The sequence below is a fragment of the Nannospalax galili genome, unplaced genomic scaffold, assembly GCF_000622305.1.
Source record: "Nannospalax galili isolate Female #2095 unplaced genomic scaffold, S.galili_v1.0 scaffold1382, whole genome shotgun sequence".
NCBI classification, from domain to species: domain Eukaryota; kingdom Metazoa; phylum Chordata; class Mammalia; order Rodentia; family Spalacidae; genus Nannospalax; species Nannospalax galili.
The window spans coordinates 471,367-487,008 of NW_008348397.1; the positions used below are offsets into that span (position 1 = coordinate 471,367).

General features: G+C 47.8%; 1 long non-coding RNA gene across 1 annotated transcript; it reads right to left on the reverse strand.

Moving 5' to 3' along the window:
* Positions 1–12,906: 12,906 nt before the first annotated feature.
* LOC103743796 lies at positions 12,907–14,396 on the reverse strand. Its single transcript, XR_003851446.1, has 2 exons — positions 13,820–14,396; positions 12,907–13,337 (listed from the first exon to the last, which is right to left on the reverse strand). It is a non-coding gene; the product is annotated as an uncharacterized LOC103743796 (long non-coding RNA).
* Positions 14,397–15,642: the final 1,246 nt, after the last annotated feature.

The following is a 15,642-nucleotide window of genomic DNA, read 5'->3' on the forward strand; positions in this document are numbered from 1 at the left end:
ACTCACAGAGATCCACCTGCCTCTGCCTCCCAAGTGCTGGGATTAAAGATGTACACCACCACACCCTAGAATAAACTTTTTAAATATTTATTCTTATTTTATGTGTATGAGTGTTATGCCTCCATGTAGGTAAGTGCACCCATGTTGTACAATGCCCGAGGACAGAAGAGGCTGTCAGATCCCCTGGAACTGGAGTTACAGACAGTTGTTAGCTGCCATGTGGGTGCTGGGATTTGAGCCTGGGTCTTCTGCAAGAACAGTCAGTGTTCTTAACTGCTGAGCCATCTCTCCAGCCCCATAATTTTTTTTTTTAAGGAATGCTTGTGTATGTATATTTATTATTTGGACAATGAGTTTTTTAATTGAATTTTTCTGTATTTCATACAGAACATCCCAATCAATCTTAATCATCTTTACGCCTCCTTCCCTACTACCCCGCTCCCACGCCCCCCCCCCAATTCATACATTCTGTCATTTGTCTTAAGACCTATGTCAAGTTAGTGTTCCCAAAAGTCCCTCAGTGCAAGTCTACTGAGATCTAGTCAGCCTATCTAGAGTTTCTCACTTTAGGAAGATCAGCTCTTCCTCACCTAGCAGTAAACAGTTGCTAATATTTCTTCAGTTAAGATTAGGACCAGCTGCCCATTTCTCCAGTTCTACGCTGGGTTTCTGTCTGAGTTCATAAAATATTTTTAAAAGCGAATCTGACTGAACATGACCCAAACCCTCAGGTGCTGTCCACTACTACTGTGACTTCTAGAGAATGCTACTCTGGGGTATGGTTGCACTCTCCATTCCCACAGCCAGTCATATCACTGTCACACACATCTGTCCACAACCACAGACTAGATTCTGTTATACCCCTCTCAGAATACGTTTCTGCTTTAATTTTTTTTTTTTAAATAGGGATTAATGGAGCTCAGGCTGGCCTCAAATTTGTTATGTAGCCAATGGTGACCTTGAACTGGTGATCCTCCTGCCCCCACTTCCCACTACCACATCTCGTTTATGCAGTGCTAGGGACTGAGCCCAGGGCTTAGTCTATGCAAGAGAAGCACTCTACCAACTAAGCTACATCCCCAATTCTCATTTTCTATTTGTGATTGCTGGGAATTAAACCCGAGGCCTCAGGCATACTAGACAAGTGTTCTACTGTCGGGTTATACCTCAGCCCTCATCTTTTAATGTTTCCCAGTGTCCAGTTAAATAGTGAATCCTAAGTTTGAGAGTCTTATACACAGGTCCTGCTGGGGAGGGGGGTTGGACTCCACCTTCCTCCTGTCCTGTGACATTCTCGCCACTCCTCAGCCACTCAGGCCTCCTTGGGAATCTAAAGTTTCCTTCTCCCTCCATCAGCTGTTTCCCTAGTTCCTTTCCTGTCAATGCCTGTTCCTACTCAAGAGTTTCTTGGAATCACTCGCCTGAAGGAAGCCTCTCTCCACCCTTTCAGTCTTGTTCAGTTTCCACCATGATGAACCATGAGAGGACCGTTCTCAAGAACTCTGGGGACTGGAGACATGGCTCAGCAGTTAAGAGCACTGGCTACTCTTGTAGAGGACCTGGGTTCGGTTCCCAGCATCCACATGGCAACTAACAACCATCCAAAACTCCACAGGGGTTCTGATGTCCTCTCCTGGCCTCCAAGGGTACTGCCTTACACATAGACAAAACACTCATACACATACAATTGAAAAAAAAAAACAACTCTGAAGCTGGGCATGGTGGCACATGCCTTTAATCCCAGCACTTGGGAGGCAGAGGCAGGCAGATCTCTGTGAGTTCAAGGCCAGCTTGGTCTACATAGTGAGTTCCAGGACAGCTAGGGCTACAGGGAGACCCTGTCTCAAAAAGACAAAAAAAAACAAAAAAACACAACTCTGTAGCTAGCTGGGCATAGTGACCTGTTATCTATAATGTCAGCATCTGGAAGTTGAGGAGGATCAGGATTTCTTACCCATTTTTTTGTTCCTTTTATTAGTTTTATTTTATATGTATGTATGACTGCATTGCCTGCATGTATGTAAGTGCACCAATGTCTTGCAATGCCAGGGGAGGTCAGAAGAAGGCATCAGATTCCCCTGGAATTGGAGTTACAGATGGCTGTGGGCTGACACTTGGATGCTGAGAATTGAACCAGGACAAGGAATTTCTAGGTCAGCCTGGGCTGCATACCGGGGCTATTTCAAAACAAAAAGCAAGACCAAGTATGGCGGCAATGTCAGCAATCCCAACAACTCGAGAAGTGGAGTCAGAGAGACCAGAAGTTCAAAGTCTACTACATAGCAAATTTGAGGCCAGGCTAGGCTACAAAGAGACCCTACCTCAAAAGCAAACAGGCAGGCTACAGTGGCACCTGCCTTTAATCCCGGCACTCAGGAGGCAGAGTCAGGCAGATCTCCGAGTTCAAGACCAGTTTGGTCTACATCACAAATTCTAGGCCAGCTGGGGCTACATAGTGAGACCACGTCTCAAAACTCCCTGCAAAATTGTCTGGACATGGTGGCTCATGCTTGTAATCTTAGCACTTGGGAGGCTGAGGCAGGTGGATTGCTGAATGTTTTAGGATCCTGTCTCAAAACAAACAAAAAACTCTATTATCTTGTCTCTTATGGTATCTTCAACTGAGCTCTGAATGGATGAAACACCCCTGGTATGTCAGCTGGGCTCATGTGTTTGAGGCAAGTTCTCACTATGTAGATCAGGTTGGCATTGAACTCAAGAGATCTTCCTGCCTGTCTCCTGAGTGCTGGGATTAAAGGTGGTATCACCATGCCCAATGTTCTTAAAATATTTTATTATTTTTTATGTGTATGAGTGTATTGCCTGCATGTGTGTAAGTGCACCTGTGTTGTGCAATGTCCAAGGACTTCAGAAGAGGGCATTGGATCCTCTGTAATTGGAGTCATGGACAGTTGTTAGCTGCCACGTGGATGCTAGGAGCCAAACCCAGGTCTTCTCAAGAACAGTCAGTGTGCTCTTAACCACTGAGTCATCTCTCAGGCCCCCCCCCCTTTTTTTTTGGTCTTTTTGAGACAGGGTCTCTCTGTAGCCCCAGCTGGCCTGAAATTTGCTATGTAGACCAGGCTGGTCTTGAACTCACAGAAACTGGCCTGCCTCTGCCTCCAGAGTGCTGGGATCAAAGGTGTGCATCACCACACCTGGTTCCAGCCCTTTTTTGAAAAGGATTTGAATTATGTGTATGGATGAGTGTCTTGTGTGTATGAGCATATGACTGCTGGCATCTTCAGAGGCCAGAAGCATTAGATTCCCTGGGAGCTGGACTTTCAGGCAGGCACTACCAGATGTGGGTACTGGGAAGTGAATTCAGGTCCTCTCCAAGAACAGCAAGAGCTCTTAACTGCTGAGCCATCCCTTCAGCCCCCCCTACTGCTTTTTTGCTCATTCGTGGTTTTGAGGGTGTAACTATAACCTGCAGTTAACACTGGTGGCAGGTCAGGATTAAACACAGGTTTTATTTGATAACTGTTATCTAGGAGATGCTGCACTGTGAGGAGGGTATTTTTGAGTTCCCTTATCTTTTGTCTTCTTGTGGGATCAAAACTGAGGTCTGAAGCTGGGTGTGGAGGTGCATACCTTTAATCCCAGCACTCGGCAGACAGTGGCAAGTAGATTATTGTGAGACTAAGGCCAGTCTGGTCTACATAGTGAGTTCCAGGGAGTCTCAAAAAAAAAAAAAAAAAAAGACCAAAAGAAAAGAAGTTGTTAAATGAAGCTGGAGAGATGCTCACCTCTTAAGAGCACTGACTGCTCTTCCAGAGGACCCAGGTTCTGTTCCCAGCATCCACATGGCCGCTAACACATGTCCTGTACTCTAGTTCTAGGGATTTGACATCTTCTTCTGGCTTCCATAGGAACCAGGTAGTAAGTGCATGTTGTGGTCCACTTACATACATGTAGGCAAAACACTCATATAAAAAGAAACAAGTTGGCTGGGTGTAGTAGTGCACGCCTTTAATCCCAGCACTCCAGAGGCAGAGGTAGGGGATCTCTGTGAGTTTAAGGCCAGCCTAGTCTACGTAGGGAGTTCCAGGCCAGCTGGGACTACAGGGAGACCCTGTCTCAAAAAATAAAATAAAAAACCAAAAATAAATAAATAGAAACAATTTATGTGGCAAGTCACTGAAAAAAATATATTCTTCAGATTGGGCATGGTGGTACATATCCTTTATCCCTAACTCTGGAGGCAGATCCCTGTGAGTTCAAGGCCAGCCTGGTCTACACACAGAGGTCCAGGTCAGCCACGACTCTATAGTGAGATCTTGCCTGAAAATATGTATTTAGGTGGCTGGAGAGATGGCTCAGCAGTTAAGAACACTGGCTGTTCTTGCAGAAGACCCAGGTCTGAATCCCAGCACCCACATGACAGCAAACAACTGTCCATAACTCCAGTGCCATAACTCCAACAGCCTCTTCTCACTTACCTATATGCTGGCAATACATGCATACACATAAATAAAAATAATTTTTTAAATTTATTTTTGGTCTTTTTTGAGACAGGTTCTCCCTGTAGCCCCAGCTGTCCTGGAACCCGCTATGTAGACCAGGCTGGCCTTGAACTCACAAAGATCCGCCTGCCTCTGCCTCCCAAGTGCTGGGATTAAAGGCATGTGCCACCACACCTGGCATAAAATATTTTTAAAAGTGGGGCTGGAGAGATGACTCAGCAGTTAAGAATACTGGTTGTTCTTGCAGAAGACCCAGGTTCGAATTCCTGCACCCACATAGCAGCTAACAACTGTTTGTAACTCCAGTCCCAGGGGATCCAACAGCTTCTTCTGACCTCTGAAGGCACTGTGTGACATGGGTGCACTTACATACATGCAGGCAATACACGTATACACACAAAATAAAAATAATTTAAAAAAATAAAAAAATGTTTTCTTACTACAATGTTATGACCACACCACACAGTACTAAAACAATTCCTTGGCATCATCTAATGTCCTGTCTTCAAATTTATCTACTTACCCCATCCCCAACATGCTTTTTATTCTCCCTATGGTCTAAATAAGGCCTGCAAACTGCATTTAGTTGTTTCTGAAGTCTCATTTAAATCTAGAATAACTTCTCCCATGCCATTCACTTGTTGAATTGCCAAAGTATTTTAAGTAAATTACAGACATCATGTCCCACCTTCCAGATTTCTCTGATTGCTTCTTCATGGTGCTATTTATCCTGTAAACTGGAAATTACCTCTATTGGCTTGATTAGACTTAGGTTGACTACACCTATAAAGAGTCCATGGCGATGCCTCCCACTACATGCTGCTCCATGTCGGGGTGTCCTCAGTGTCAGGGTTCTGTTGCCAGTGATGCAGTGCTGATTGCTGGCTCTGCTGCAGACAGCCAACCTCTCATCCTGAAGTCCTTTCTTCTTTTATAGCCAGCAAGTAATCTATGGGATGAAGTTTGACTGCTTGTGCTATGAGTAAATGAATAAAGTAGGCCAGTGGGCGAAGTCTGGGAGGAGGGTAGGTGAAGGTTGGTATTTTACAGATTGATTTTTTTTTTAATTTTTATTTTTTTTGGCTGGGTATGGTGGCGCACACCTTTAATCCCAGCACTTGGGAGGCAGAGGCAGGCTGACCTCTGTGAGTTCAAGGCCAGTCTGGTCTACATAGTGAGTTCCAGGACAGCTGGGGCTATAGGGAGACCCTGTCTCAAAAAGACCAAAAAAAAAATCTTTTAAAATTTTTAAAAAAGTTTTATGTGTATGCATGTATTGCCTGCATGTAGGTAAGTGCACCATGTCGTGCAATGCCCTTCGAGGTCGAGGCTGTTGGAACCCCTGGGATTGGACTTATGGGACTGGAGTTATGGACAGTTGTTAGCTGCCATGTGGGTGCTGGGATTTGAACCCGGGCCTTCTGCAAGAACAACCAGTGTTCTTAACTGCTGAGTCATCTCTCCAGCCCTGATTTTGCATTTTTAAGAAAGATTATTTTTATTTATGTGTGTTTGCCATGTGTTTGCCCAAGGAGTCCAGAAGAGGTTGTTGGATCCCAAGCCTGACATTACAGGCAGTTACGAACCAGCTGGGAACCCAACTCAGGTTCTCTGGAAGAACAATTGCTCTTAACTGCTGAGCCATTTCTGTAGCCTATGATTTTGTTTCTTAAAAAACAGTATTGTTTATGATTTTTATTTTGTGTATGAGTGTATTGCCCTGAGTGCACCTGTTGTGCAATGTCAGAAAAGGGCACTGGATTCCCTGGAACTGGAGTTAAGAAGGTTGTTAGATGGCAAAGCATGGTGGCTCATGTCTTTGATCCCAGCAGTTGGGAGGCAGAGGCAGGCAGATCTTTGTGAGTCCCAGGCCAGCCTGGTCTACACAGTGAGTCCCAGGACAGCTGGGGCTACAAGGAGACCCTGTCTCAAAAAGGAGAGAAAAAAAAAAAAAAGGTGTTAGCATCCATATGGGCGCTGGAAATTGAACCTGGGTCCTCTGTAAGAGCACCCAGTGCTCTTAACTGCTGAGCCATCTCCCCAGCTCCCACGATTTTTTGAGGCAGAGTCTCACTGTATGTGGTCAGTAGGCAACCTCAGTGTTGGTCCTTACCCTCCACCTATTTTGAGGCAGGCCTCTTGAGTTCTCCACTGCATGTATCAGGCTAGCTAGAACACTGGTTTCCAGAATTCTCCTGTCTCCCATCTCTGTATAGGTATGGTGGGATTACAAATGTCTGATTTTATGTGTACTCTAGGGATCCTCATGCTTGCTTGGCAAGTACTTTACCTACTGAGCCATCTCCCCAGCTTGGTGTTGCTAAATAGCCCAAGTCAGTCAGGAACCTACAATCCTTCTGCCTCTCAGTGCTGTGATTATAGGTGTTTGCTATCATGCCCAGTCAAGTATGGTTTTAAGAAAGTTGGACTTTGCTCTCTGCCCAGGGTGGTACTGACTGTAATCTCAGCACTTAAGAGGCTGAGGCTAGAGGACTGCTGACACTGTTTGGTCAGCTCAGGCAACATAGTGAGTTCAAGGCCAGTCAGGGCTACATAGCAAGACTTTGAAAAACAACAAAAGAAATCTGAACTTCTTGGAAAGAGAATTTTGGAAAGTACATAATGCTATGAGACAGTGGAGCATAATAGTTTGACTTGGAAAGTGGGCAGGATGGAGGGGTTCTGCAGCCCAGCTGGGAAGGGGACCAGCATTTGCCAGCTGCTATTTGAATTCAGCCCTGTGTTGGTCTTTGACACACTCTAAGCTACACCTCCACTGTTTTTATTTACAGATGAGGAAAATGGAGGCTTTGACTTACTTGACCATGTCTGAGACCTGAGCCCCATCAGTGAGCACAGTGAGAGGACAGGCATTTGATGGAGATCCAGCAGGGAGACACTGACCGTGAAGCAAGAGCCCTGGCTGAGGTGGAGGCCCTCCACATTTTGGGTGGGAAGAAGGAACAGAGCCAGTTTGAGGGAAAAATAATGAGCTTGCTCCCTTGCAGCTGCTCAGATGTCCCCAAGCCACTCTCTTGAGAAATGGTGTTTGTAACAGGACAATGCCTGTAATTTGGCTTCCAGCATGCCTGGATAATTAGCTTACGTTCCCTCATTGGTGTTTCATTCAAAGCAAGGACTCTCTTCCATTCAGTGTGATGAGGCCTGTCCCCTGTGTCACAGAAGGGTCCCTGTGAACCTGGAGCTGTCACTCTGTCAGAAGACTGCCAGGGAATGAAGTCAGGGTGTGGTGGGTGAGCTGTCTGTGTGTGTGTGTGTGTGTGTGTGTGTGTGTGTACATGCCGCATTTACTGCTGGGAGGGAAAGCGGAGTTTGCAATGCAAAGGAAGGGCAGGGAGTTCCATCCAGTGAGAGCTTCAGGGCAACAGTGATCAAGGAGTGAATGGCATAATCAAGAATGAGGCTTAGGGGCTGAAGAGATAGATAGCTCAGTGGTTAAGAGCACTGGCTGTTCTTCCAGAGGTCCAGGATTTGGTTCCCAGAATCCACCTGGTGGCTAACACCCACCCTAACTCCAGTACTCCAGTTCCAAGGGACCCCATGTCCTTTTCCGGCTTGAGGGCATCAGGTATGCATGTGTTATATTTACATAAACACTTGTACATTATTGTCAAAGTTGTTTTTTTTTTTTAGAATTTTTTTTTAAAGGAAAAGAAAATGTGGACAATAGTTAGAAGAGGAGTTGATGGTTTCTTTGCAAATCAGAACTGAGAAGAGTCCCCTGGAGCCAGAGCCTGAGGGACACAGAGCAGAAAGATCCCAGCAGGAATAGGCCCAGGGATATCTCCTGCTGGGTGGGGCTACCAGCAAAGCCGTGGAGAGACCCTACCTGCACATAGCATGAAGGCACTGGAACAAGACAGCATGGGCCACAGGCTCACCTCCAGGGTATCCTGGGCATGAAGACAGGCTCAGAATTCTATCCTTCAGTTCTTTGTAAACATTTACTTTAGTCCTCTATGTAACTCTAGTACTGGCCAGGCCTTTGAACATGGCCACACAATTCCCAAAGATCCTGTCTTCCCAGTACTCATGTAGGAAGGGAAAGAATGACAACAGACATAAATATGTGTCACTAAGGGCTAAGGAAAATGAGAGTAGAGTGGGGTACAGTTTTGTTTATAAGGGCTGGAGATGTAGCTCAGTTAGTAGAGTGCTTGCCTAACATGCAGGAGTCTTAGGTTCAATCCCTGGCACTGCATAAAGCTGGGTATGGTAGTACATGCCTGTAATCACAACACTCAGGAGGTAGAGGCAGGAGGATCAGAAACTCAAGGTCATCCTCAGCTATATGAGATCCTGTCACACAGTAACAAAAACAACAAAATCCCCCACAAAACCACCAAAAAAGAGTGGAAACATAATGCCTTTAATTCTAGCACTCAGGAAGTAGAGGCAAAGGGATCTCTGAGTTCAAAGTCAGCCCAGTCTTCATAGTGAGACCCTGTCTCAGAAAGAAAAAATGTTGTCTTGAGAGAGAGTCTCAAGATGTAGCCAGAACTTGCAATCCTCATGCCTCAGTCTCCTAAGTGCTGGGATTATAAATTCCTACCATATCAGGCTTGGGTGCAATGTTAAAGAAGGAGTTCAGGAAGGCCTATGAAGGCAGGAATACACTAAGAAACAGTCAGGAAGCCAGCATGACCATGGCCCAGTAAGGACAGAGGAGACATACTAGAGGGACTGGGACATCAGGTGGCATGATGCCTTGCAGGTTCCTGCAGTACTAGGGCCTCCCTCTGCATGTGATCATCTTTGAGCAAGACTGCTGTGATCACTGCAGAGATGGATGGCAGGGCCATGGAGGGACAAAAGACCAACTAAGAGGCTATTCAGAATGGGGGTGAAGATGGTGCAGTCACCTGATTCCACAGAGAAGGTAGAAGAGGCAGGATTGGTGGGCATCCTAAATGTGGAAAAGGAATAAAGAATGATCCTAATGGGGTTGTACCAATAGCTCTGCAGGTAAGAGTACTCACTGCTCTTCCAGAGTTCTGAGTTCATTTCCTAGCACCCATGCCTGGTGGCTCACAATTGCCTCTAACTCCAAGGAATCTAATGCCATATTCTGGTCTCTGAGGTCACCCACACACATGTGACATGCACTCACACAGAAATATACATGAATGAAAATAAAAATGTTTTTTAAAAAGTCACCGGGAGCCGGGCGTGGTGGTGCACTCCTGTAGTCCCAGCACTTGGGAGGCAGAGGCAGGGGAATCTCTGTGGGTTCAAGGCCAGCCTGGTCTACACAGTGAGTTCCAGGCCAGCTGGGGTTACAGAGATCCTCTCTCAAAAAAGAGCCCCCCCCAACTATTTATTAAGGTCACTGGGGACTGGAGAGATACCTCAGCGGTTAAGAGCCCTGGCTATTTTTGTAGAGGACCTGGGTTCAATTCCCAGCACCCACATGGCGGCTAGCAACTGTCTAACTCCAGTTCCAGGAGATTCCAGGCCCTCTTCTGACCTCCTTGGGCATTGCATGACATGGGTGCACTACACATGCAAGCACACATATAAAACAAAAATAGTAAAAATACTTTAAAAAATTTTGGGGTCTTTTTGAGACAGGGTCTCTCTGTAGCCCCAGCTGGCCTGGAACTCATATGTAGACCAGGCTGGCCTTGTACTCATGGAGCTCTGCCTGCCTCTGCCTCCCAAAAGTTAGGATTAAAGGCATGTGTCACATGCCTGGCAAAAATAGTAAAATATTAAAAAAAAGTCACAAGGGAGGTAGCATACACCTTCAGTCCAGTACTCAGGAGGCAGAGGTAGGTGGATTTCTATGAGGCCAATCTGGTTTACATAGTAAGTTCCAGGCCAGATATGCTACAGGGAAACCCTGTCTCAACCCTCTTCTAAAATAGTTATTCCGGGGCTGGTGGGGTAGCTCCGTGGGTAAAAGTATATATTGCCAAGCTGAGTTCCATCCCCAGAACCCACATGGTAGGAGAATACTCACTCTAGCAGGTTGTACTCTAACCTCCACATGCAATTGTTGGCATGTGCACATACATGCACACACACAATAAATAAATGTTGCATAAATAAATAAATAAAAATTTTTGAGGCAATACTGCCTGGTTTTTAAATTTTTAAAAATTTTTATTCATGCTGGGCATGGTGGTACACACCTTTAATCCCAGTACTCGGGAGGCAGAGGCAGGTGGATCTCTGTGAGTTCACGGCCTGCCTGGTCTACATAGTGAGTTCCAGGACAGCTGGGGCTTCAGGGAGAGCCTGGTCTACATAGTGAGTTCCAGGACAGCTGGGGCTTCAGGGAGACCCTGCTTCAAAAAACCAAAAAAAAAAAGTCACACTCTTCTGTCCCTGTATTTGGCTTCCTCCCTTTCTCTGGGGAAGCTGAGCTCTGCTCTGCAACCCAAACCAGTGTGACCAAACCATTATGGTCTCTCTCATTCCTCTCCACTGCATCTCCTTCTAAGTAGGCTCATCTAGATCTCCTTATCCACTGTGGAGCCACTCCCTCCTCCTGGACCCTTCTTCCTCCAAGACCCCTACTTCCTCTGGAGTTCTTCCTCCAGGACACTCCTCATGCTCCTATCTGCACCTGCCTCGCCTCCCATAAAGATCTCATCCTCTCCGGGGCCTCAGGCACCAGGTACTCCCAACACCACCCAAAGACATTCATGATCTTATTATTATTATTATTTTTTATCTTTTGGAGATATGGTTTCCCTGTAACCCCAGCTGGTCTGAACTCATAGAGATCTGCCTGCCTCTGCCTCCAGAGTACTGGCATGTGCCACCATGTCTGGCATGATATCTATGTTTTTCCGAGTATCTCGAACATGTAAGAGGTAGAACTTACCAGATGTGTCAAAAGTCTTTTTACAATTTTAATGAATATGCATATATGACTCTTCTGGGATGGTGCACTAATCCTCAAACTCACCAAGTGCATGTAGACCATTTTTCTCACTCACTGGGACATTCATTCATTTGTTCATTCACTGAGCATCTACTGTATGTGGGACACTGAGCCAAATGCTTGGGCCCATCACATTAAAAAAAAAAAACAAAACAAACAAAACAAACTCTGGGGCTGGAAAGATGACTCAGTAAAGTACCAGGGAAGAGGGAGAAGCCCGAGAGTACTGAGACAACTGTATCTCCTGAGCAACATGGGGTTCTCATAATGCCCTGTGCATGTGCTAGAGACTGTCTAACCTTCAAGACACAGATCAGCTCAGGCCCTGCTTCTTTCCAGACCATCTCTGCAGCTTCTCATCCCTAGTTTCCTCTGCACTAGGTTCCACCCCATTATAACCTGTCTCCTTCTCCATCGTGTGCTTTGCCCACAACACTTTCTTCTCTCCCCCAGCACTTCCCCCGACCCCCAGTGTTGGGTACTGAACTTAGGAACTTGTGTACACTAGGCAGTTGCTCTGCCATAGAACTACATCTCCAGCCTTTGTTTTACTTTCCGTCTTCCTGCCTCCACCTCTCAAGTAACTGGGATTATAGGCCTGTGCCACCTGGCAATGCTCATGGCACCACTTCACCAACTTCCCGTTCCCCTAGTGGGGGTGCCTACTGATGTCTTTTTTCACCCCTTTTTTCGGTGTTTTTGAGGCAGGGTTTCCCTGTAGCTCATACTGGCCTCTAAAGTGATCCTGCTGCCTTAGCCTTCCAAGTGCTATGATTACTGGTGTGCAACACTAAGCCCAACCTATATTAATTCTTGCCACCCAATCTATCAATCACGAGTATCAGGGCCTGGAATTTTCCAGGCTCAGGTCTCCAGGCCTGCTCCTTATAGAACCCTTTCTTTCTTGTATTTCCTGATGGCCTGTGACCACTATTACCTCTTTCCTAAATGTCTCAGTCTTCCATACATGAATTTTCCTGATTCTGGTGACAGCCTGCTTACCCACTTTTGGGTCGTTCCAGTCCAGGCCCTCCAAGGAGTCAGACCCAACAGCCAAATGTCTCTTGAGCATTTCTACCTCCTGTGCCACAGATACTCTGAGCGGGCATGTCCACAGTCCTGCCACCCTGTTCTGTTCTTATTCTACTGTTGAGAACATGGGCAGACACCCCTGTACCTTGGGGTCAACCCCTCCACTTTGCCCTGCCTAGTAGTTCCAGGCCCACTTTATCCCAGAGCTTGGGAGGAAGACGCAGGCAAATAGATCTCTGTGAAATCCAGGTCAGCCTGGTCTACATTGCAAGTCCCAGGCTGCACTTGAACAAGACCCCCTGAAGTTCACATGTACTTTAGGGTTGAGAACTGCTACTCAAACAACTTCCCAACTTCTAGTCTCCACCCCCGCCCTAAGTAATACCTGACCAACAGCATATTCAGACAAGCACATCTTAACAGGATTGAGGCCCTGGGTTCTATCCCTAGTAGAAAGAAAAAAGAAAAGCCCCAGGCTTAACCCCAAACACTTTAGCATTGGTAAGATATCCAAGGTCCTTTAATCTGTTTGTTACCCCATCGCCGTTCCTCCAGTCAAGCATGCCAAGATGATTGTCAAAACACAACTTTAACACACAGGCTCTGCTGGCTCCTGCTCAGCTCCCTGCCTGGGGTCTCTTCTATCCCATCTGCTTGTGAACCTTTGCTCACCCACTGGGACCCAGCTCAGGCCTTCCCTGACCCCATAACACACTCAGTGCTGGCACCCTTTGTAGCCCTCTCATAGTCATGACCATCTGGAATTAGTGACTTCTCTATAATTGTCACACCCTCTGCAGCCCACTCCGACCCTGTCCCCAGCCCGGATGTTATCTGTGTAGTTTTCTTGGCCAGTCTAGGATTCATTGAAGTATTTGCTGAGCCATGGAATAATGTAGCTTTTTCAACTTCTGTCCCCATTGTAACTAGAACAGAAGAAACGAATATTAGAGTCCAGGAAGAATTGTTAGAAAAGGGGAAGGTGGTAGGGCAAACATAGTAGTCATCTGTCATCCCCAGCCTGGAAAGTTCCCCAGGAGCAGAGTCACCAGGCCACAGAATGTTAAGTCCAAGGGGACTTCCAAAGTCAATCATCCAACCAACCATCAGAGAGAAGCAACTGCTTTGCTCAGGGTTACATACACTAAAAAAATCTGAAAAGCCCTAAATCTTACATGTGCAGAGTCACTGAAACACTGATGACTCTGGACAGCCTAAAGCCTGGGGAAGCCCCTCACTCCCACCAGTTCCTCTTTAGATGGGCCTCCATACATATTGCACAGGGCCTGTGACTTAGGAAGGAACCGGTTAGCTCACGTCCCCTCCTCCACTAGATAGGTCATGGACGGTCATACCCTTCGGTGGGAAATCACCCTTCCCTGCGCCCCGAAACTGACAGGCAACTTACCCATATCAAGAGCCTGTTTGGGGGACAAAGTCTCACCCAAGGCTATAACCACAATCACAGACAGTGAGTGGCAGGGCTGGGACCCGGGCTGGACTGAGCATTCTTCTCAGCCCCGGTTTCCATTATCCCAGGCCTGACTACCGGACCACAGGAAGCCTCTCACCGGCGGGGTTACCAGGAAAGCACTTTACCTTTCCAAACACCCCCAAGGTTAGCAGCTTTGGTTTGGGAGCCGAAAACAGTTCGTAAAAGAGGTGCAAAGGAAACGCAAACCCGCGGGCACCGGCCAAGTCCGTTCTTCCAGCCCCGAGCTGTCTAACGACCAAGACCAGAGATCGCACCCCGGCCCCGTGGATGCCAGCGAAAACGAACGCAGGACTAGAAGCGAAACCGCGACTCTCTTCAGCCTCCCCCGCTCCATTCCGGGAACCCGTGAGATAGACTTCACTTCGCGGAAGCGCACCCGGCGGCAGGCGCCTTGGCCTGGGACCGCCCCGACCGCAGCCCGCAGCCCGCAGCCGGGGCCGGGAGATGCGGAGGCCGGCGCGGTCGGGCCCGAGCAGCAGCACTACGCGCGCTTCCGCCCCGCTCGGCTCCGGCGGCCGCGGAGGCCCCACAATCCCCTTCTGGCTCCGGGGACGGGCGGGGCGAGGCGGGGTGGGGCGGGGCGGGCAAAGCTGGCGCAACTAATTTTCTGTTTGGCTCGCTCGGCCCCAGTCCCTTTGCCGCGTCCCGCAAGGCGGGCGGAGATGCGGGAGCCGGAAAGTGTAGCCCGCCTGGGGCGCTTCGCGGGACCGAAAGAGTGCTGCAGCTGGATCGAGCACCCACTGTGTGCCTTAGCTCTTTTCCAAAGTGCTTTGGGTCCCCGCCGCAGGGTAACTCCCCATCCCAGAGAGTTGAATTCGCTCATCTAAAGTTGCACGGCCAGAATGTGCGTGACACCTCAAGTCAGTTATCAGTCACTCCACCAAGAGCAGGATGAACTTGAACCATTTGTTGGTCAAGACCTGCTCTGGCTTGGTTTTTGTAGATCGGCACATACTGGACATTCAGGAAAATGATGGAAGCTAACGTAGGAGCCGGACAGCTCTGCTCCGGGTACCCGCTGCGAACTCAGCGCAGCCTGCAGCGGGTTCCCCGGGATAGCGGACGCGAACCTCGATAGGAATACGCGTGGAGGAGAGGCCGGCATCCCAGTTTGCACAGGCAGGACACGTGGTGTCAAAGTCCTAGCCCAGGACAAGACTGGGTTCAAACTCTGGCTCGGCAGCTTTCAGGCCGAGTGCCTATAAACACGCTACTTAACCCATGGCGAACTCGGTTGCACTGTCCGCCCACCCACCCACCTACCTAAGTGATTGAGAACGAACCTAGGATCCTAAAACATTAAGCGCATAAATGTCTCCCAGCCATCCCTCAGGCTTTGGAGGCACTCTGGACACTAGCCCGACTCTAGGCAGAGGCTTTCCGTCCCCTGCCCAGATCACCCATCCCTGGCATAACCCCTGTCTGGCGAAACCCGAAACTGCGGCCACCTCGACAATGAAGGGTTCCAAAAGCAAGTACTCCGATCATTTGAAATTAGCCCATGGTTGGAGTTGACATTTTCATGCTACAATCGCGCTAAAATTGTTTTGCAATTTTATTCCTGGTGTAGAAAAAGTAATTCGTTAGAAACTCCAAGTTTTTCTTCACTGAGTCTTAATTTACCGTGAGCAATGCTCACAAACCAGAGCAAGAAACGCCCACAGAACATTCCTAGCCAGGATCCCGGCCCTCGACCATTCCCTGCTTCAGAAGCCGCAAGCCAGGCTGCCCCACGT